Below are 24,362 nucleotides of genomic sequence, written 5' to 3'. Positions count from 1 at the left end.
AAGTCAATTATTGTACCCCTCCCCCCCAAAAAAATCCAACATAACAAAAGAAGTATTTAGCTGACTTCATTTAGTTCAGGTCATCAGGACTATTGATGTACAGAATGTATATCACCGTACAGAAGGAACTGGTAGATGAGATGGCTGATCTCTGAAAATTGTGAGAACTGGGAGAGGTACAAAAGAAATGGAGTTGTGGAATGCTGTCTCAATTTCAGAATGGTCAAGAATGTGTATTTTTCAAATTATAATCTAGGGAGCATGAGTTTGATTCATGGTAAAATTTCACAATAAATTATTATTTATTTATAAATATTATATATATATATAATATATATATATATATTTATCTCTACATTTTTATTCCCACTGCTACCAGTCTGGTTAAGGGCCTTACCACCACCTGCAAAAAAGCGTCTTTATTAGTTTCTCCTCTTTGAACCATCCTTCTTACCACAGCTAGAATAAGCTTAATTATGCAGAGATCTGGCCATGATAATGGGCATTTATAAAGAGACAACTGGTAATCACCATGACACAACATAGATTAATTTATTAATTAATCCTAATTCCTTTTTTGTAGGATTCTTATACTGGTAGATCAGGATATGCTTTAGGCATGCTATACTCGGGTTTCTAGTAGGAATTTGACTAAGTTTCTTGCAATATCCTTCTGGATAGGATAAAGAGATATGAGCAAAATGATAGTACAATTAGGCAGATTAAGAACTGGCTGAATGACCCAGTGGAAATAATAGTGATTAATGGAGCATATTCAACCTTTACTCTTTCTTTCTCTGGGAGCACCATTCACTTGGACAAAGTTAATAACCTAGGGTTATTTTTTACTCCTCCCTTCCCTTTCACATCTAGTCAGTTATCAGGATCTGTTGATTCTGTCTCCATAATATTTTTCACATCTTACCCTTTCTCTCTATTCTCACTGGAACTTCCCTAGGTCACAACTTCACTACCTCCTGCAATAGCCTTCTCACAGGTTTTTCACATGTCCACTTCCCTCCTCCCCCATCCATCTTCCTATTATTGTTTGGTCATTTTCAGTTGTGTCTGATTCTTTTTAATCCCATCCATCTTCCTACCATTGCCATAATAATTTTCCTCATATGCAGCTATGACCATGTCATTCCTCGGCTAAAAAATCTTCTGCGGCTTCCTATTACCTAGTGAATAAAATTCATTCTCTTTTGCCCATCATTTGAGGTCCTGCACAAACTGGCCCCCCCCTTACCTTTCCAGTTTTATTTCATATTACTCCCCTCAATGAACTCTATACTCTATCCACATGAGACAACCCTCTGTCTCTCCTCTGTCAATCCCCTCCAAAACATACATACAAACAAAAAACAGGCATATGCTCTTACACCTCCATTCCTTTGCTCTTGTTGCTATGTTTGGAATGCCCTTCTTCCCTGTATATGCCTCCTATCATTTTACCCATCTTTTAAAGCCCAACTCAAATGCCACCTTCCTCAGAAAGCCTTGACGGGCCCCCTCAATTGGATTTGCTACTTAGACCTAATGTAGTACTTTGCTTTATATATACCATAGACATTTCAATGGATCACAAATTTAGTAAGAGTCAACAGTGAGATATGGTAGGTAAATAAGCTAATGTGATCTTAAGGCCTTATTAATAGAAGCAGAATAGGGAGAATAGTGAGGGATATTATCATCCCACCCTACTCTGTCCTGGTCAGGTCACATCTGGAGTATTGTGTTTGGCTCTGCACACCACATTTAAGGAAGGGTATTGACAAGTTTGAGTGAGTCCAAAATAGGGTTATCAGAAAGGTAAAGGGACTAAAAGCTACACTATGCAAATACCAGTTGAAGCCTAGCGTACAGAAGCACTAGGGGAGTGAGAAGGAGGGCCAACAGCCATCTTAAAGTATTTAAAGGGTCATTATGCAAAAGAGACATTGGATATGTTTTACTTGACCCCAGAGGACAAAAGTAGGTGCAACTGATGATAGTTACCAAGAAACAGATTTAAGCCTGATGTGAACAAAAAACTCCCCAACAATTAGAGCTCTCCAACAGAGGAATGAGGAATGGGGTGCCTTGGAAGTAGTGAGTTTATGTAGTCTACCATTTGTCAGACATGTTGCAGAGGGGATTTTTATTCAGTTGCATGTTGGATTTAAGCACCTCTGAGGTCCGTTCCATTTCAGATTCTGAGATTCCAAGATTTGAGTCTTTAAACAGTGCCCATAAAGTCACTTGGAGAAGGGAGTTACCTAATTACTTTGACGCAAAAAGGGGCTGTATGCAGGGGTTTCTTTAGGGCTGGAGTTGAAATGTCCTTGAAGTCTCCTCTCTTCAGGAGTGAAGCTGTGAATGACATATGTTGGGATCCCCTCAGAAGCCAGGATGAGTCAGATAAACACATGGTTCTTTTGGGTAAGGTTTGATGATGCTCCTAATTATCTTCACCGTAGGGTAGTGATGAGAGTTTGCTTCCCTTATTGATTAGTCCCATTGAGTGACTGAATCTTTATTTTAGTCTGGCAAATAACCACCTGTCCAGGGCAAGTAACAACTTAAGATGAGGAAATAGGAAAAGAAATACACACACACACACACACACACACACACACACACACACACACACACATATATATTTAATTTGAATACCTTTGTACTTCCGATGGAACAAATCAATGAGAAAAATAATGAATTTTTTAAAAAAGCATTAGGGGCCTACTACAAGTTACGCACTGTGATAAAATGATCAGGCTAGTAAATTTTGAGGCTAAATTAGCCACATATGTATGTTTGTTTCAAGGATCCATGATTCATTGATAAGGATATTGCTCCCACCAATGCAGTGCACAAATCCCTCTTTACCTTTGTAGACAGTCTTTATAAGCTGGTGTGGTCAGATGATGAATAACCCTTTGCTGATGCATCTGTCTAGACTTAGCTCGGTTAGTCCTTACACAGTAAACTTAAAACTCAATGCTGGGCCCATACCTAAATCTTTGCTATCTTTGTATAATCTGCCAGAGTTTGTGGCCTGGTGGCCACAGCTTTTGGAGAACTCAAGGTCAACTCCATGAGACAATGTATTTGAAGGACTGTCACCAGGAAGAGATATCAGATTTGTTCTGTTTGGCCCCTGAGGGGCAAAAAGGAGGGGTAAATGTTTCATTTTTTTGTCTTTGTATTCTCAGCACTCAACACTGTTCCTTAGTACATGTGCCTCAATACTGTGATCAGCACAACATAAAAGCTCATTGAAGTTGCAAAAAGGCAAAAATATATGGGGGGAAAACCTTCTTAGCAATTAGAGCTATTCAAAAGTAGAACTGACTGCCTTGGAAGACAGAGGGTTCCTCCTCACATGAGGTCTTCAAGCAAAGCTGAATGTTCACTTGTCAAAGATCTTACATAAGGATTTCTTATTCTGGTAACAGGTGGATTAAATGGCCAGGGAGGTCCCCTCCACCTGTGAAATTCCATTGATTCCATGAGATTTCCAAGGAGGAAGGCAAATTAGTCACAGATTTACAATATAACACTAGTTGACACCAAATTTAAAAATCAGTAGCACATGGCTTCTCAGTAGAATGGGATACTTTGTAGTAATGATGTGAGTGAACCAACACTCAACAGGCACCTTTCTAAGCCCATAGGTCCTATACCTTGCTTTAGTTAGGATACGCCAAGTCAGATAAGGCAGGAGAGAAAAATCCATAACCCTCCATGTCAAATGTTCTCACAATGATTCCCGAAGACAGCGTGGACAAGAGATAGAATTAAACAGGGCTTATTTGGCTTTCCAGCCTTCTCCTGCCTTTCCAGTCACAAGGTTCTAAAAGCCATGTTCTTTGAGAAAAGTCTGTGGCAGCTTATGAAGGGCACAAATCAAAATGAGCTTCCTCTTAGATATGACATGATTACCGGATCCTCTAGTAGAATCTAAGTTCTTGAAAGTTAGCTCTGGTTTTCATTGTCTTTATGCTCCCAGCAGCTAGTTCAATGCTGTATCATTTTTCTCTCCAATCAGGTCAATGAGTTCATGGACGTGGGGTTCTCTGGGTAACAAAAGCCCCTCTGCAATCTACAATTCATCCATAATCTATAGCCTTATTTTTTCATTCATTTTATTTTCTTTTTCGATTAGCAAGCATTTTCTTTCTCCCACCCATCTCTCTAATTTAAAAGAAAATAAATGCAAAACACTAGTAGCAAGTATGCATAGTCACGCAAAACAAATTTGTACCATTCATTTTACCTTTTGAGTCTATCCTCTCCCTATGAGGAGGTGGGTAGCATAGCAAAATTTATGTTCTTAGAGGGTTGGCTTAGAGCACTGATTGGCCTCTCTGTGCTCACCCAGCTAGGGTGTGCCCGTGTGTGCGTGTGAGTGTGTGTGTGTGGGACGGGGGTGGTCGAGGCTGGACTTTAAACCCAAGTCCTTCCGTGTCTTAGACCTGTTCTCTATTCACTAGGACCTAGTACTGTCTTACAGGTAATTTCAGGGCCTCAAGAAGTAATTGAGACACGTGCGTACTACGTCATTGGCGTGTATCCTGCGTCATCGGCGTGCACCTGCACAGCCCGCCTGCCGGAGGCTGCTGAGGAAGCTTTCATGGCGACGGCGATGGTCCGGACTGGGCCGCTCCAGGGCGCTGGGGGAGCCGTGCCCTCGGGCCCAGGGCCCGGCGTGCCCAGGAAGAGCGGGGAGGAGCGGCTGAAAAAGATGGAGGCGGAGATGGCGCTGTTTGAGCAGGAAGTCTTGGGGGCTCCCGTGTCCCGGATTCCAGCCCCAGTCGTAGCTGCCATGGAGCCTGCACCCGTGATCCGCCCGATCATTGCCACCGGCACCTACCAGCAGGTCCAGCAGAGGCTGGAGGCCCAGGCAGCGGCGGCCGCCGCAGTCATTGCACCCATTGGAGGTACCTCTGGCCCCTTTGTGGGTCCTGCTGGATTCGGCCCCGGAGGAGATAGAGGTCATTTGGACAGCTCCGAGGCCCGGGATGCCATATTCCTTCGCCTGGCGGCAGGGGCCCCCCGGCCCATGGCTCTTTGGCTACCACATCAGGCCCTGGTTGGGCCTCCCCTGCCAGGTCCCATTGGACCCTCCATGATGTTGTCACTCATGGCCCGGGCACCAAGACCCCCACTTAGCACAGTGGCGACCCTGAGACCTCTTCCAGAGGAGCCTTCAGCCCCTCGGGAACTAGACCTGGGCCTGGGGCCGAAAGAGAAAGAGGAGGCAGCTGCAGCAGCCTCTGGGCTGGAAGAAGTGGGTGTGGCTGTGGGGGAGTCAGGAGCTGCTGCAGTCACTGGGCCCAGCCTCACCCTGCCCTTGGCCGTGCCCTTGCCCGAGCCCGAGCCCCTGCCTCTACCCCTGGAAGTCATTCGGGGCCTGCTCCTACCCCTTCGAATCCCTGAGCTCCTGTCCCTCTGCCCCAGGCCCCGGCCTGAGCCCCAGCTACCCCCAGGACTCATGGCCCTTGAGGTTCAAGAGCCATTGGGTGAGGACAAGAAGAAAGGGAAGCCAGAGAAGCTAAAACGTTGCATACGAACAGCAGCTGGAAGCAGTTGGGAAGACCCCAGCCTCCTGGAGTGGGATGCAGATGACTTCCGGATCTTCTGTGGGGACCTGGGCAATGAAGTGAATGATGACATCTTGGCCCAAGCTTTCAGCCGATTTCCCTCCTTCCTCAAGGCCAAAGTTATTCGAGATAAGCACACAGGCAAGACAAAGGGTTATGGCTTTGTCAGTTTCAAGGACCCCAGTGACTATGTGCGGGCCATGAGGGAGATGAACGGGAAGTATGTGGGATCTCGTCCTATCAAGCTTCGCAAGAGCACGTGGAAGGACCGGAACCTGGATGTTGTTTGGAAGAAGCAGAAGGAGAAAAAGAAGCTGGGGCTTAGATAGCCCAAAACTCCCAGATTCCCCGTTACCCCCTATGTGACCTTACCCCTGTCCACAGTCAGAATAAATTTGAATTCTTAAAAAATAACAATAATAATAATAATTAAGAGCCTACCATGTGCCGGGCACAGAGCTAGGCACTGAGGATAAAATAAAATGAAACATGAAAAATGAAAGTCCTTTCCCTCAAAGAGCTTATATATTCTATTGGGGAAGGGAGTGGGTGAAGGAATAGGTAACTAGATAAGTAAATACAAAAGAAATCCAAAAAAAATTTGATGAGGACACACTAACAACTGAGAGAATCAAGAAATTTCCCTTGCAGGAGTTAGCAGTTAAAATGAGCCTTTAGTTAGCACTTGAGGCAGAGGTGAGGAGGGAGAGCATTCCAGGTATGAAAAATAGCCTGTACAAAGATATGGAGGAAAAAGATAATGCTATGTATGGGGAAAAGTAAGTGCACTAGTTTTAATGGAAAGTAGGATGTATGTTGAGTAATTACAAGAAATCAGTCTGGAAACAGGTTTAGGCTATGTTGTGAAGGATATTTAATGCCAAAGGACATAGTAGCCACTTCATAAATGCTTGTTGAATGAATGGCACCCTTTTGATATCACTGATTATTGCTAGAAAATGGTGGGTTATGGGGGTGGGGGGGGTAGTCTCTCTTTAACACATGGTGTAAAAAAAAGAGACCATAGGGTAATAGATCTAGAGCTGGAAGGGACCTTAGATGCCATCTGGTCCAATCCTCTTATTTTTCAGATGAGGAAACTGAGTCAGAAAAGCTTTCCCAAGCTTACAAAGGTTAAGTAAGTGACAGAAATGGGATTTTAACCCAAGTATTAAGTCTTCCAAATCTGGCATTCTTCCTCCTGCAGGGTTAGGCCTTACTTTAAATGATAGAACTAAGTACATCTTTTAAAAGGGACAAAAAGGATTTTTGAAAATTGCTATAAACCCTGGCAATGCCTTATTGAAGCAGGCTTCCCTGCACTCTGAGATGACAAAAATAAACTGTCATTTGGTGTTACAAAATGCAGGGATGGAGAGCCACTTAAGGGCATAGTTTGAAACAAAAGGGCAAGTAATGATGGAAGAGAGCTTTCCCTTTAGGCCCTGGTTACAGGGAGGCCACACTGTAGGGAGCTGCTCACCACACTGACTGTTGCCTGGAGCACTGAATGACTCCACTTGCCAGACAACCAGTCAGAGCTGTAGTTCCCATAGGTCACTGCCCAATGGAAAGGTTTGCCTCCTGTTTGGATCAAACTGGGGCAGGACTGAAAAGAGACGTCATTCCCCCAGCTGGACAGCGATGGATATGCCACGCACAAGAATCCATGGACTTCTGCCCAGGATATTAGAGTTTGTTTGTGTGAATTAACAACCGGGAGTTCAAGCTTAAAAAGAAACCACACTTGGTCTTTTGGTGATAGAAGAGACTTGCTCCTTCAAGGATTGATTGGTACTTAAAAGCAGGTCTCCACATTCTCCAAAAAAAATGGTGACATTAACATACTCTGTTTAAAGGATAGGAAATTGGAGAGAATTTGCCAGATTCAGGAGGGCCTCGCTCATCTGTGTTCTATCCAAGTTGAACATTCCATTTTTACAAGGACTCCTTTGTTGTCATGTTGATACACGGATTAATAAATGCTTGACCTTTTTCAGTGGTGAAGGAACAATCTGTGCCTCAGCAGCACAATATTGCAAGAAACTCAAATGTAGAGGAGCCAAGTGGGAACCCCCATGGGACAGATGGGCGAAATACTCAGATGCTAGAAACACATTAGGGGAGAACTGGGTGAGGGAAAAACAGGAAATAGAGACCTGGTAGGAGGAGTTCTGGACAATTTCTCAAATGTTTCAAGAGAGTTCTGTGGTCAGAACTGTAACCAAGGTGGAGCTATTAAGGCTTTTCTGTGGGATACAGAAGCACAGAAATTTAGCCCATGTGTTCTTTCAGTAGAACAGCATCTATAAAAATAGCTGATTCCTCCCTTCCCATTTAAGTAATAATTGTTTTGTTTTGTTTTGTTTTCTAACAAACTGCCAAGTTGATTTCATGCTGCTTGCCCTGGATACCAAAATCTCTAGTTGTGGATCAATCATTCTCAATCCTGGGTCCTCCTCTCTCTCTCTGTTTTTTCCCCTACACTCCTACTACACTCACACTTGGAGACCTTAGCAGTTCTCATGAGTTTATTTATCACGTCTGCAGTTGACTCCCACATCTACAAATTCAACCCAACTTCTGAGCTCCAGTCCCATTCCACCTATTGGACATTTCAAACGGGTTTTTCCGAAGGCATTTCAAACTCAACATGTCCAATAATGAATTCATTATCTTTCACCTCAAATCTACTCCTCTTCAAAACTTAGTTGTTTCTGTCAAGGCCACAACCATTCTTCCAGGCATCCAGGTTTGCAACTCTACTGACATTCTCAACTTCTTACTTGTACTCACCCCACATGTCCAATCTATTGCCAGGTCTGGTCATTTCTAACTTTTCAGCACCCTTTGCGTGAAATTCTTCACAACCAGGACCCTTTCCCCATCAACTACTGTAGTCCAGCCATAATGACCTGCTTGCTATTGCACACACAAGCTGTTCTACTTCCCATATCTGACTTTTTTGACCTTTTCCTCTTGGAATCCCTGGATTTCTTCAAGACTTAGCTCAAGTATCATCATCTACATGAAGCCTTTCCTGACTTCCTTAACTGCTAGTGCCAGCCCTCCCAAAAGTAAAACATTAATTTTTGTATATGTACATATATACGTATACTTACATTTGTACATGTTCTCTTCCTTGTTAAAAGGGCAGGGGTTCTTTTACTTTTGTCTTTGTATTCCCAGTAGTTGGCTCAGTGACTGGCATATAATAGGCACTTAATAAATGCTTGTTGACTGATTAATTTTGCAGATAAAGAAACTAAGCCTCAGAAAAGTAAAAAGGCCCTAAAGCTAGTTTAGTGGAGATGACTAATTCAGGCTTCTTGTCTAGTCTTCTTTACATAGCATACTGTGGTGCTTGGTTTGGTCTGAACAAGGATTGAGATTAATATCCTCACTATCCTGAATAGGTTCACCTTCTTATTTCTGGATCTTCAAGTTCACAGGATGTTTTGCTATTTTAACAACTACTACATCATAAAATCAGTGATTTAGAGCTGAGGAGGAAGCTTAGAGGTCCTCCAGTCCAACCCCTTATTTTACAGATGAGGAGACTGAGGCCCAGAGCACAGAAGGTGGGTCAGAAGAGTAGGTGGTAAATTGTGCATCTGAGATTCGAACTCAAGCTCTGACTTTAAATCTGGTGCTTTTTCTTCTTTATTACCTTCTCATCTCCCTCCCCTCTTTTAGCTACTTTTCACTCTCTCTTATACCTTTTTCCCAAATGTCTTTTCATAGCCAAGAGCTATTACTGACTTAGTAGATAATTCTAAAGTCCCTCCCCCCCACAAAGCCCTTTAAAAAAAACCTAAGCTGTTGGTAGGAAAAAGTACTTGAGTTGATATCGAGGAACCCCAGAATTGTCACTAATAATTCTGGCACGTAGAGTAGGCATCACCAAATGCAAGAAAATCACCTCAAAATAAACTTTAAAGTAAATTCAGTTGGGGGTTGGGGAGAGAGACCTCAGACCCAGGAAGATGAGACACCATGGGGGTAGAGACGCAGGAAACCAGTATTATGGAGCTACTATTGGGGAGGTCAGCATTTGGTGGAAGTGGGGAGGGGGGAGTAGGATAGAGATCCTAGAGGAGGTAAGTTGAAGAACTTGCCTCCAATAGTTTCTTTTTCTTTTTTTCCAATAGTTTCTTATTTTAGCTAATCACTCATGCTAACTAGATGCTAAGCTCAATCTTCTCTAGCTTCTGAGGAAATGTGAATACTGTCAGCACCCTCTAAATTGTGGCACTTAGGGTTAAAGTGCTAATCATCCCACCCTAGTTGAAACACTATCTGACTTTACTAAATACTAGCTGCATGATCTCAAGGAAATCCCCACAGTTTCCCCCTCTAAATCCTATGATTTTGTGATATAGTAGTTACTAAAATAGTAAGAAATCCTTTGAGCCTGCAGATTGAGCAAAGAAAAGCTGTCATCTCTAGCAGAACCAGAAGGAAGGTGGATCATATCTAGAGTAAGGCCTTTCCATTATTTCATTATTCCTGGGCAGTCGTGGTGATGATATTGCTGACCCCTTATTTTTCAAAAGCAGTAGTACTGGCTTCCATTTGTGCAATGTGTCTGATTTATAGAAGGCTGAGGAGTGCTGGGCTTTGATGCCTCAGTGGCTCATAGAAAAGCTCAGATGAAAGAGAGTTTGAAAATAACTTCACTTTTGGAGCAGAACATCTCTCATTTGGAAGGTCTGAGATCATCTGTGGAACCTGATACCCTGGTATAAGAGGAAGTGAAGAAATAAGTATCTGAAATGCACTGAAAAGAGGGAAGGGAGGTTGGGGAACTCAAATGATTGGTCTCTGGTGAGGCATAATGAGTGTGTCTACCTGAGCTCTGTGCAGCAGGAAGTAGTTGATGGGACATAGGAGACCACTCTTAAAGAGAGAGCTAGAAAGTAGAAACCAGCAGGCACCAAGGTGCACAAGGGCAGCACCAGCTTTGAAATCACATTCTCCATATCTTTTCATACAGGGCTTGTGGTAGTCAGAGCTTTGAAGGAGATGAAGTCTTGGGTACTCCCAGTTATACCTTTCAGTCCCCTTTTCCCTCTTCTTTTCTATGGGCTGACCTCACCTATTCCTAGGCAGTGGGTCACTTGTGCCCTATTTCCCATTCTCCATTGAAGCTTACTCTTGGAAGAAAATTTGATAACCTCAATCACAATCATGTGTTAATGAATTCTAAAGATTTGGAGATTTTAGTTGGAATTTAAAGGAAGTTCCTCAGTTTCCTCATCTGAAAAAAAAATGAGAGGGTTGGACCAAAAGACTTCTAAGAGTCCTCCCAGTTATCAAGCTACAGGAGCCATTAGGAAGACTGGCTCATAGATTTTAGGATCATAGATTTAGAGTTGAAAGATACCTGAGACGTTATTTTATAGATGAGGAAATTGATGCCTGCAATGGTTAAGTACTTCTTGTCTATTAAGTAGTAGAGCTTCAAAATTCAACATTTCCCCAGCTTCTAAATCCAGCACTCTTTACTATTCTATTCTGCTGCCACAAGGGGCTTTGGAGCAGCAGTCTATAGAATGGATAGAGTACCGGACATGGAGTTAGTAAGATATTGGCTCCCTAAGCCTGCCTCTGCCATTTACCAGCTGGGTGATCACAAGCAAGTCACATCATTTCTCTGAGCCTCAGCTTCTCATCTATAAAATGGAAATAATATCTGTAGTCCCTACCTCTCAGAGTTATTATGAGGTTTAAATGAGACAGTGTATACAAAGCATATACAATAGACTTTAAAGAATTATGTTAATGTCAGTTATTATTATTATCATGCAGTCCAACCCTTTCATTTCTCATTTGAGGAAACTGAGTACCTGAGATTTGCTCAGATGATGGAAGAAGTGAGTGGCAGAGCTAGGACTTGAGCCATGGTGCCTCATCCCTGGGGGGACTCTTTTCACAATGTCATACTTATTCCTCCCAAGGGGACAATTTACATTTTAACTTGGAATAAATCCTTTAGCCAAAGGAATGAATCCCCAATTGTTGAATTTCAAATGTTAGCCAGATAGATAGGGAAGACTACTTGAGAAGAAAGAGATTGTTTCCTGAAATCGTATTATTTTAGGCTCCTCAAGAAACCCACATGGATTGCCTGTCTTTCAGAAAAAGTCCATTTTGATTTAAGGGCCTCTAAACCATACCTTCTGAGTGTTTGCAGAGGCAAAGAAATAGTCAGGAACAATTGAAGGGGCCATTTAGGGAGTCCTCTGTTGTTGTTTGTTCTTCATTTTTAAAGAGGATCAATAATATCACAGGTGATGTCTTGACTTATGTATTAATTAGATTTAAGTGAGGCAGAGTTATGCAAAGTCATCAGCCTCACTCTCTCTTCCTAAGTCACTGAAGTCCAGGACAATGGCCATGGCCTGGGATGCAGTAGATGAGCATAGCATCTTCAATGTGTGAACAAGCTCTAAGCATTCCACAGTGCCTGCTTCAGCCACCTTCATGACCATTGGAACAAATTGTTCTCTTCTGCCCATTCCACCAAGGGAAGTCTTCACATGCTGGCAATAGACATCCTCCTAACTCACCAACAGGTCTGAAGCCCCTATTCCCAAGCAGAAATAAGAGACCAGAGGAACAAAAACATGACAGCTCTTGTCTGCATGACTGGACAGATGGGTGTTGAGGACATGGAAGATACAGAAGCTGATATAAGAAGTACTCTAGAAAAGAAAAAGGAGTCCCTGCCCTTAAGTAGCTTCTTTCTAATGTGGGAACACCACACCTAGAAGTGAGATGAAAAAAGTGGTGAAGGTGGGGGGACAGATAAAGGTATCGAGCTTGAGGCTAAAACCAGGAACAGTGCTGGGAGAGGAATGAAGGCCAGCCAGGGACCTCTCTACAAAATGGAAGCTCTGGGAGGAATTCTAGGAAGTTCCAAGATTTGACCAAATGACACTATGACCATCCAAGGTATGAAGAGCACCAAAGAACATACACTGGGGTTTATGTATTGTATTGTATGGGGTGTGTGATGATGTATTTGGAGCAGAAGAATTAGAATGGGGCGGGGCTTAAACCTTGAAATATCCCTAGAACACTAATGAATTCTGGTACAACATAGGCTTCTTAAGGCCAGGGACTGCTTTTTATTGTTGTTTTTGTATCTCTAACTCCCAGCACTTAATAAATGTTTGTTTAATTGAATTAAATTGAAATACAAGCAAGAAGAAATACTAATAGCTAACATTTTTATTATCCTCTAAGGTCTGCATACCTATGTCATTGGGAGGGAAAACCCAATGATTACAGTTTAGGATACAAGTCATTAAAAAGGGTTTTTTGTTTTCCTTTTTTTTTTTTTTTTTGATCCATAATTATAAGCCATGGCATGGAAAAGCATTGATTGACCCATAAAGAAGAGAAGACTTGTGGTAGCTAGGTGGCACAGTAGATAGAACATCAGCCCTGGAGTCAGGAGGATCTGAGTTCAAATCCAACCTCAGACACATGATCCTCACTAACTGTGTGACACTGGGCAAGTCACTTAACCCAGATTGCCTGGCCAAAAAAAAAAAAAACTACATGAAGCAAATGGACCCTTGAACATAACCCATTTACTATGAGTTTTTATAGTGTACAGAAAAACAAATAGTAATGTTGCATTCACAAACAATCTTGGGGACAGTTTGTTGTTTTCCATGGGAGGAAACAAAGACTTCCTAATCTACTAGTCTGTTACTAACCTCTGGATCTGCGACAAGGTAGGCTATATTTGTCTTTTATCTGACCACAAGACCTTACAAGAAACAGCTGTCACAAGAACTGGGGTAGAGAAAAATGAAAGAATAGGGGGTGGGTGGATGGAGCAACGGCTCTGGAGTTAGGAGGACCTGAGTTCAAATCTGGCCTCAGACACTTGACACTAGCTGTGTGACCATAGGCAAGTCACTTAATCCCAATTGCCTCACCAAAAAAAAAAAAAAGAAAGAAAAAAAGAATAGGGTCTGGACATCACTGCCATTTACATTGAAATGTAGATGAATTCTAAAATGGAGCGACTAATGCCAAGGGAGGAAATAATACACATACACACACACACCCGTGCCACCACGCAGAGCTTTTCTTATTTGGTCCTCACAGCAACTTTATGAGGTAAGATTTATTATTTATTATGCCTACTTTACAGATGAGGAAACTGAGGCACAGAAAGATTAAGTGAATTATCCATGGTTATATAGCTCCAGGTCCTCTTGATTCTCATCCTAGTATTGTTTTCACTATATCACCTTATCTCTCAAAATATGGATAAGATATGGACAATGATAATAATAGCTAGCATTTATATAGTGCTTACAAGAAAATTTTTAGAAGATTTAGGAGAACAAAACAAGATCCTCTATATTAGAAATTGTCTCTCTCCCCTTAGAATTTTCAAAACATTTTGTCATACCTTTACCAGGTATTTATCACACTCTGTTTTGTATTGTTATTTGTGTGTGTGTGTGTGTGTGTGTGTGGTTTTTTAATCTCTGATATACTGTAAGCATCCTGAGGAAAGGGACCATGTCTTACTTATCTTCATGTCTCCCTCAGTGATGAGTACAGTGTCTCACCTGTGGTATATGCTCAATAAATGTTTGTAGAAGAATTGAAAGTGGTTGTACTTATTCAATCATGAGCCTGATTCTCTGGCTTTTGGATTAAAGCCTAGGATGTGGGTTTTAGTCTAGGCTGTGAAATTCTGTTCCAAATCCAGGGCTTCGGAATGATGGAATTGATGAGCTGGGATAAAGGACAAGAAGTGCCAACCTTGCCACAATCAGGAGTAAACAAATGTTTAAATTCACTGGGCAGACACTACAGTGGCTGTTCCTAGTAAGTTGGCCCTCAATAAATGTTTTCAGTGGTGAGAATTGTGATGACAATAATTATGCTGTATCCAGGAAACAACAGTCAAGATGGACAGCAAGATGGTCTCCAACAGATGGAAGATTAAGAGGCCGAGTGTGCCCCTTGAAAACCAGATAAAAAGAGATGCTTTACAGAGAGGGAAAGCTGAAGCCTCAAATTGCCAAACAAGATTATTGATGGTGCCAGTCTAGTATCTGCTGAATAAAAGTGGTGGGAGGGGTGAAGCAATTGAGAGTGTTTGGCAATGGGAAAATGGGAAATAAACACATTATAGACTGAAAGAATCTTGCTGACTTAAAAAAAACAACAACATGAAGTTACCTAATTGCTTTATAGAGCCTAATTTGAATAGAATATCTTTTTGCCTTTACTTTGAGCCTAACAGTCCTAACTTTTTGACTTGGTGTATAAATGACACATTTGAATCCCAATTTGAGTACAGTGGAATCATAGATTTTTTAGATCTGGAAAGGACCTTAGAAGCCATCAAATCCAATCCCCTTGTTTTATAGATTAAAAAAAAAAAACTGAAGCCAGATTAAATGAATTTCATCAGAGCCTTAGCTAGTAAGGCAGAATACAGGTGCATTGTCTTATCCACTATACTATTTGTGTGATCCCACTACTGACTTTCCTCTTGCCTTTGTTCCTTGAAATTAATAGTGCTTTTTGGCCCTCTGGATACCCTCTGGTATACCCTAGCCTGGCTGTGGTGTGGGGTTGAGATCCACAGTTTAAGAAGTCTTGAAGTGGTCACAAGTGGAAAAAGTTTAAGAAGCCCTGGTTTATACTATTACACTCCTCAATACACCCTTTTGCTGTCTTTCCTACAAGGCAATATTTAGGCTTCCCCACCTTGAGTTTTCCTTAGGTGCTTGCACCTGTCACCTCTTCCTTCCCTTACAATGCAAGGTGAATATGTACACAATGACACCTCATTTATTTGGTATTATCAAGAATTGCAGTTTTCCACATTCCAAATAAATGTAGTTAATCTGTCTATGAGCTAAAATTTTTAAATTTTCACCATTTTGAAAGAAATATTTCTAAAATATATTGTGTACTTCTCTGTCTTGTTAAACAATGTCATTTAATCTTTTCTTGACTTAAATCTTAATATGAACAGCAACCATCATATTGGGCTGAAATATAGTGATGTCCTTAGGGTATATAATAATAATTATATATTATAATTATATTATAGATTAATAAAAATAATGATAACTGGTATCTACATAACACCCTAAAGTTTGTAAATTGGTTTTTCATGTATTATTTCAATTGTGTCTCATAATGATTAATTAAAAGTTGGTACTCGATGCATCATTACCCAAATTTTATAGATAAGGAAACTGAAGGCCAGAAGATTTAAGTGCTTTGTCCATGGCCACACAGTAGATATCAGAGGTGGAATTTCAACCCAGGTCTTCTTGACTTCAATTCTAACTCTCTCTATATTATACCACACTGCCTCACTAAGTGTTAAGGATCAGTTTTGCCCTTTTGCTGATTTCTCCTAACTGCTGTACTTTTCTAGTACTATATTTAGTGATTCTTTCTCTTTCCTTTCAAATGAGATCATATGATCAATGAGATAACATTTGTAAAAGTGTGATTAGTGTAGTGCTTGGCATATAGTAGGTGCTATATAAATGCTTATTCCCTTTTTTTTCCTCTTTCTGCTGAATATCATTTCTCAATCAATTAGTTGATTTCTAGGAACTATTCCCATTGCTCAAGACTCCTAATAAAATATTTCATCTTTGTATCCTCAGCACCTAATACATTGCATTGAACATAGTAAGTGCATTGAATATAGTAAGCACTTGAAAATGTAAGAAGCAAGGAAGGGGGTGGGGGAAGAGAGGAAAGAGGGAAAAAGGATGGGAGAGACGGGAGAAGGAAAGGCTATAACCAATTGGAGGTTGTTGGGGAAAATTAAGTTTGATAAATCAGATATTGGTTGTTTACAATAACTATTATTGCAAGAACTTCTCCTTGTACTACCCCAGTCTTCCTGCATTCCAATACATCCTGCATATTGTTATTAGATTAATATTCCTAGAATATTTCCCTTCCTAGATCATTTCCCTGATCACAAACCTGCAGCTCCCAAATCTATTCCAAATTACTTAACCTAACATTCAAGACCTCTCCCCTCCATTACTTGGACCCAGCATATTTTTCCAGCTCTATCTTCTACTACTCTCCTACTCATACTGTACCAAAAAAAGATTCAACCAAACCAGACAGCTTTCTATTCCCTATATACACCCATACACTTTCCTTTCTCCCTGACTCTGCTCACAGTTTCCTCTGCCCAGAATATACTCTTGTCATCAACATATGCAGTTACTGAAATTCTACTCATCCTTCAAGGTCAAGCTCAAATGCTACCTTCTCCATGAATTCTTCCATAATTACTATCTAGGAACTGGAATTCATTTTGTAAATAAAGAAGGAGCTAGAAGAAAGAGATCTTAGACATCGAACTGAAATCTATTCAGAACACAGAAGAAGCTTCTTTGTGGTACAGAGAAAAGTGTATAAGATTTAGGATTGGAAGACCTAGGTTCAAATTCTGACTTTTACCTTTTACTATTTGTGTAACTGGGTAAGCCAATTAACTTATCTGGGGCTCAGTCTCTGAAAGTGAAGGACCTCTGAGGTTCCTTTCAATCTAAATGTATGATCCTATACCTTATTTCTAAAATTTTTTTTTTTTTTGAAGATCCAGGAGTTGAAAGGGCTGATCAAATTGCTGATACAGAATACACATGGATATTCTTGCAGGTGGCCAGCAGAGGATCTGATAACATCAGAGAGGGGAAATGAGACTCCTGAAAACACTGGTCACTCTAGCAAGCTAGGAGTCTTGTTGCTTCTCACAGCCAGCTAGAGATGAACACCCCAAATGACCTGCAAAGGGGGTTTTCAGAAAGGAAACTTTATCCTTTGAGGAACTTTGATTTTAGGTGCAGGTCAGAGGTCTGACCATATCACTCCTTTGCTCAAGAAGTTTCCTAGCTCCTAATTGCCTCTAAAAGCAAATACAAAATCCTGTTGAATAGTTAAAGCCCTTCACAATATGGTACCAGCTTATCTTTTCAAGCTGATTAATCACTCTCCTTTATGTGCTCTATGTTCCAGTGTTCCCAATGTATAACCTTCCGTTTCCAGTCATTTCTTTGCACAGGCTATGAACGCTCTCCTCCACCTTTACCTCTTGGAACCTCTGGTCCTCATAAAGTTCACCTCAAGTGCAACCTCCTGCAAACATGCAAGAAGCAAAAGACTTGCATACACCCTCGAAATCCCCCAGATATTAGCAGGCCCTCTCTCATTTGAAATCACTTTAGATTTCTATTGTATATATTTTGTGTCTATTCTACCTGTGTATAATGTCATTTTCCTCCAACACAATGCACATTCCTTTGTCAGGGCCTAGTTTTATTTTTGTCTTTGTCCCCCCAGTGCTAGGTATAATGCCTGCCACCTAGTAGTAACTCAATAAATGCTTATCAAATTGAATTGAGAGAATTCCTTTATCACATTAGAACTCCTTTTCCTTTCTTGATGAAGCAGCTTGCTGGTTGAGATTTTTGGTAGTCAGAAGTGTGCAACCTTCTGCCTCCTCTCCAAAACTGTGAGTATGATTCTTGATAAAGGCTTAGAAACTTACTAGCTGTGTGATCCTGGACAAGTAATCTAACCTCTCTGGGCCTCAGTTTCCTCATCTGCAAAATGAGAAAGTTGGGTTCAATGACTTCTAAGATCCCTTTCAACCCTAAAGCTATGATTCTTTAAGTCAGGCCTACAATGTTCTCATGCCAATGGAATTGAGACTTTTAGTAATCAGATGTGTGCCTTGTCTCATTCCCACCAACCCTTGCCTCCAGGCTACAATCCACATTTCCCCTACCATTCTTAAATTCACTCAATCCCTGAGTGGAATTTACCCTACACCCCGTGACCTTTCCTTTTAATTGGATGGCTCCTCCTCGAACCTCCATTTAAGAAGGGCACCCAGGTCAGCCTGCACATTCTTCTCCAGGCTACAAATTACTCTATTACTTTGTCAGTTGCCTTTGTCCCCCATCCCTCTTTTGTACTTCCTTTTATGTGTTGTCTTCCCTCTCCAGGGCAGAGGGTTTCTCCCTGCTTGTATTTGTATTCTCATAGTTTAGCACAGTGTCTGACACATTGTAAGCACTTAATAAATTCTTTTTGTTGTTGTTGCTACCTTCTGCATCCCCTCTAAATTTATGAGATTGATCCAAGGATCAATTAAGCAACAGAAGCCACACCTACATTCAGGAAATACATTCTTTTTATTTCTTCATCAACGATGAGTAAATTTTTCTCAAAAATGCTTTTTTTTCCCCTTTAGACCAACTGTTTGCCTTCTTGCAAAGAGAGTTCCACTGAACCAACCCAATGAACAAAGATTCTGAAAGTTTATTCTGAGGCTGACATGACTACCATGGGGTAGTGGAGAGGGTACTAGATTTGGAGCCAGAGGCTTTGGGTTCAAATCCCAGCTCTGCCTGTATGACCAGAAGCAAGTCCCTTAAGCTCTCTGAGTCTCAGTCTCCAGCATGAGTGGTATTAACTAGACGATCCAACAATCAATCTGTTCGAAAAGAGAGATGTCAAGGCAGGGTGATCAGACAAATGGCTTTAAAGTCAGGAAGACCTGAGTTCAAATCCAGCCTCAGACACTCACTAGCTGTGTGACCCTGGGCAAGTCATTAAACCCTATTTGCCTCAGTTTCCTCACTTGTAAAATGACCTGACGAAGGAAATGGCAAACTACTCCAGAATCTTTGCCAAGAAAACACCAAATGGGGTCACAAGGAGTCAGGAGTGTCTGAAAGGACTGAACACAAGACCTAGATTCATTTCCTTCCTCTGACATAAACTAATCATGTATGTGATCATGGGCAAGCAACAACCTCTCAGTGCTCCAAGTAACTCTCTAAAACTATAAATTGTGGACTTTATATTAGGAGAAGGAATTTCCACACTAGGGGTTCCCCACATAGACAAGATAACTGGTCTGGGCCAAAAAAAAATACTAAGAAACCTGAAAAGTTTTTCCCCCGCTAGGGAAATTATATAATGCTTAAAAGTTGTTTTTTTTTTAAGTATCTTCAGATATTGTCAATGTCCTGTTTAGCATGTAACTGACAATATTTTAAAGTTTCTTTACATATATTGTCTCATTTGATCCTCATAACCACCTTTCAAGGAAGGAAGAGAAAACTGGCTCTCAGATTAGTGTCACCCAGCTAGCAGGATTTGAATCCATGACGCCAAGTGCAGTACACTATCTATTCTGCCATTGTCTGTTATCTATATCTCCGCCACTTCCAACCATAGAACATGCTAATTCAGGCAGAGTTAGAATGAATGAAGCCCCATCCGTGACAAAGAAGCAACCTACTATGTTGCCAGATGGCTCAGTTTACATGTGTTAATCTCTCTTTGTTTGTTTTTAAATGGCTAGAAGATTTTGTGAGTGTTTCTGATTATTTTTTTTCTTTCCCCAAGTTTGGTTCCCCTGGCTGTTAAGCTTTGTTTCAGAACTGCTGTGACCCCCAGTTGGCTAAATTCTTGACAGGGCTTGCTCAAGGAAACCACTGTACATGTGGTAGATCAGAGCTGAATTATTCCATATTGCTGGTCCCTTTAGCAGCATTGTCCTTCATACTGTCAGTATCATCGTTAGTGAATTTGGCTGACAAAGCTCGAAGCAGACGAGAGTCTTGTTTCCTCCTCCTCGATAGCTATATTGGCTCAGTCTGTGCTAAAGTCTGATTTTCATCAAAGGCACACAGGGAGCAGACATGCTGAGGAAGAAGATGCTATTTTTACATAGTGACTTTTACAACCAAAACCACATGATAATACTACGTTGTTGGAATGATCTTAAGCATGCTGAGTTAGCTGAACAAACAAGACGCTTGGGTGGGTCAAAGCAAGAACTGGAAGAGTCAGAGTCATCGGCTTAGAGCAGAAAGGGATCTCAGAGAGCTAGTCCAACTACCTCATTTTACAGATGAGGAAACAGAGGCTTATAGAGAAGAAAGGATTTGCCCAAGGTCACCCACTGGAAGTCAAGACAGTGCATTTCTGAGACTTTTATTATGATAATGTAGAAATAACACTGTAGGCAGAAATAGAGAGGTTTAACCATATCCTATGGTTAGAAGTAGGGGAGATTATAGATACAGCATGATATAGTGGATAGTCTGCTATACTTGGAGTTATGGGTTCAAATCCTGCCTGACAGCTGCCAACTGAGTGACACTAATCTGAAACCCATTTTCCTTTTCCTTCCTTGAAAAGTGTTTTTGAAACTTAAATGAGATAATATATTTAAGCAAACTTTAAAACACTGTTACACACTACTAGTGTAACTTTAGGCAACTCACTTCTCTGGGCCTCAGTATATTTTTCTGTAAAATGAGGAGGTTAAGGAAGATGGCCTTTAAGATTCCTTCTACCTGTAAGTCTATGGGGTTTTTTGTTTGTTTGTTTTGCTCTTCTGCCAAGTCTTTAAGGTCTCCCCTAGAATACTAGAGAGGCAAAGAAGCTATCTTTGACTCTTCCCTTTCATTTAACTCTCTATCCTCATCTGTATCAGTTACCAAGTCCCATTGGTTTTATGTCCACAGCACTATTTACATCTTGTGACCACTCAAAAGGCCACCATTATATTGAATTCAGTCCCTCATCACCTCTCTTCAGGACCATTGTAATAATCTAGCCATTTTTTGTGCCTCCAGTCTCTCCCTTTTGAAATCTATCCTTCACACAGCTGATAAATTAATTTCTTTAATGCATACATCTGTCCCACGTCCCCCTACTCTACTACACTTTGGCTCAAAAAATTTTAGTGATTCCCAAATTGTTTATACAGTAAAATTTAAACTCATACTGGTATTTAAAGGCACTTCCACACTCTGGATTCAGCCTTTCCAGCCTTTTTTTCCTCACCACTCTTCTTCATGGATTCTACGCTCTAGCCAAACTCAACCTGACCTTGATATGCTATCTCAATGCATTCTTGCAGGTTGTACCCTATTCCTAGAATCCATTCCCTCTTCATCTCTACCTATTGACATTCTTTTCCTTTAAGACATAGCTCAGGTGCTTGCTCTTACTCCCTCCCCTGATTTACTCCTGCTGAAACTGATCTCTGCCTCCTTTAGTTTTCCTAGAACACTTTGTCTGGATCCCTTCTTGGTTCTCATCACACTCTAACTCAAGTGTTCTTAATTTTTTTTTTTGTTAAGGCTTCTGATGAAGCCTATGGATCCCTTCTCAGAATAATGTTTTTAAAAGCATAAAATAAAATGCATAGGGTTAAGAGGCAACCAATCATTTTGAAATAGTCTATCAAAATATTCTTTTAAACATTTATAAATATTTTTGCACATGTAGGTCCTTTTCCCTTTTTTATGATCTCTGTGGGATACAGACATAGTAATGGTATTGCTGGATCAAAAAGTATTCATAGTTTGGTTGCCCTTTGGGCATAGTTCCAAATTGCTCTCCAGAATGGTTGGATCAGTTCACAACTCTACCAACAGTGCATTAGGATCCCAATTTTCCCACATCCTTTCCAACATTAATCATTTTCCTTTTTTGTCATATTTATAGCAGCCCTTTTCATGGTGGCAAAATGTTGGAAATTGAAGGGATGTCCATCAATTGGGGAATGGCTGAATAAGCTATGGTATATGAATATAATGAAATACTATTGTGCAATAAAAAAAATGATGAACAGGCAGATTTCAGAAAAACCTGGAAAGACTTGTACGAACTGATGCAAAGTGAAATAAGCAGAACCAGGAAAACATCATACACAGTATCAGCAATATAGTATGATGATTAACTATGGATGACTCAGCTCTTCTCAGCAATACAATGATCCAAGACAAGTACAAAAACTCAAGAAGGAAAATGCTATCCACATCCAGATAAAGAACTGGTGGACCCTGAATGCAGATGGAAGCATATATTTTTCACTTTATTCTTTTTCATGTTTTTCCCCTTTTGATCTGTTTCTTCTTTCATAATTGTGACTAATAGGGAACTATGTTTTACATGATAGCACATATATCAAATTGCATACCATTTTCAGAAGAGGGGAGGGGAGGGACTGAGGGAGAAAAATTTGAAACTCAAAATCTTATAAAAATGAATGCTAAAAATTGTCTTGACATATAATTAGGGAAAAATAGAATATTATTTAAAAAATAAAAATTTGAAGCCCCAGCTTAAGAAACTGAAACTCACAGAAAGAAGTGAATTGCCCAAGGTTACACAACTATTAAATCACAGAACTGGAATTAGAAACTATGTCCTCTTACCGGGAACTTAACAACAGTCACTACTTTTTTCAATTCCTTTCAGAAATGTTTGGAGAGGAGATGGGGTGGCCTTTTGTGCCATTGGCCATACTGCTACTGACGTCATACAAGCTTGCCTGCAAAGGCATCCCAGTCTCCTAACAGGAGGACTCCAACCTGATCCTGGAAAATTTCTACAGAAGCTTGAGATGGCAAATATTGATGATCTGACCCTTTCTTTGTTAAAACATTTAGAAGCTGCATTAACTATTCTGGGCCACTAGGGGACCATTTAGTTTTTCAGAACAGTGACCTTAGAATGATTGGTAAATTTTTCATTCTCATCAAGAAGACTCTTGGCAATTAGGAGAATCTGACTTAGGATGCCCTTTCACTATGGATTTTCTCCCTTCCATGATGAAATTAATGTACATATGCAGACTGCCAAACAAACATTATTTTATCTTGTTGTAGCTTTCTTTCTTCATCCTCTGAGAAAAAAGATTTTTTCTCCTTGGACCTTGAACATAGATGGATAAGGGCTTCTGGATGTGGGCCATGGCTGGCTTTGTGATCTCAAACACATTGTGAAGCCAATACAACTACAGCAGAAATTTGTGTATTGGGTGCAGAAGGAATAACTGTTAGCTCATTCATTTCAGAATCTAAGCTACCAAGTTCTACACCCACTAACTTTTTTGGGATTGGCCTTACCCAATAACTTCCTTCTTTTTTGTGATGCTTACTTCATATCTTACTGGATTGGTGACTAAATAAGAAGCTATAACCATTAAGCTTGGTAACCACCATGGCATAGTGAATAAGTTGCTATATTTGTAGTTGCTATCAATTCTTGCTTCAGGTCCTTAGTCTGTAACCCTGGGTAATAATGACAAATGTTTAAAAAGATAGCTGCAAATATATATAATATTTATATATAGTATTGTCATACTATAAATAATAATATAGTATATTACACTATCTGATTTGACCTTCACAACAACCCTGTAAAGTAGATGCTATTATCATAACCATTTTACAAGAAAAGGAAACTGAGAATGAAAGAGATTGTAATTTGCCCAGGGTCTCACAAATAGTAAATGTCTAAGGTAGCATTTGAACTCAGATCTTCTAGAATCCAAGTCCAGCCCACTATATGACCTAGCAGGCCTAGCAAGCAAGTCACTGAGCCTCTGTCATTTGTAAAAGGAGAATGATAATAGTAGCATCTATTGGGAGGATCAAATGAAAAAAAGGAATCAATGAACCTTAAATGTATGTGATTCAGGGGGAAAACAGGAAAGTAGGGGCCTTTCCTGCCCTCCTCTAAGATGCTAGTACCTTCCCCTCTAAGGTTATCTTGTATCTTCTTCGTTCTTTTTTCATACCTTTGTATATGCAGGCAGACCCTTCTATCAGAATAAAAGTTCCCTGAGGGCAAAGACTTGTTTTTGTCTTCGTGTCCCTCCACCTGGCATTGTGTCTGGCACATAGAAGGGGCTTAATAAATGCTTAATTG

General features: G+C 40.6%; 1 pseudogene; it reads left to right on the top strand.

Moving 5' to 3' along the window:
• Nucleotides 1-4,615: 4,615 nt before the first annotated feature.
• On the top strand, nucleotides 4,616-5,914 carry LOC114039669 (annotated as a pseudogene).
• The last annotated feature ends 18,448 nt before the right edge of the window (nucleotides 5,915-24,362 follow it).

The sequence above is a fragment of the Vombatus ursinus genome, unplaced genomic scaffold, assembly GCF_900497805.2.
Source record: "Vombatus ursinus unplaced genomic scaffold, bare-nosed wombat genome assembly UNPS02012179.1, whole genome shotgun sequence".
In the NCBI taxonomy this organism is placed as follows: domain Eukaryota; kingdom Metazoa; phylum Chordata; class Mammalia; order Diprotodontia; family Vombatidae; genus Vombatus; species Vombatus ursinus.
This window is presented reverse-complemented; position numbering and strand designations above follow the sequence as displayed.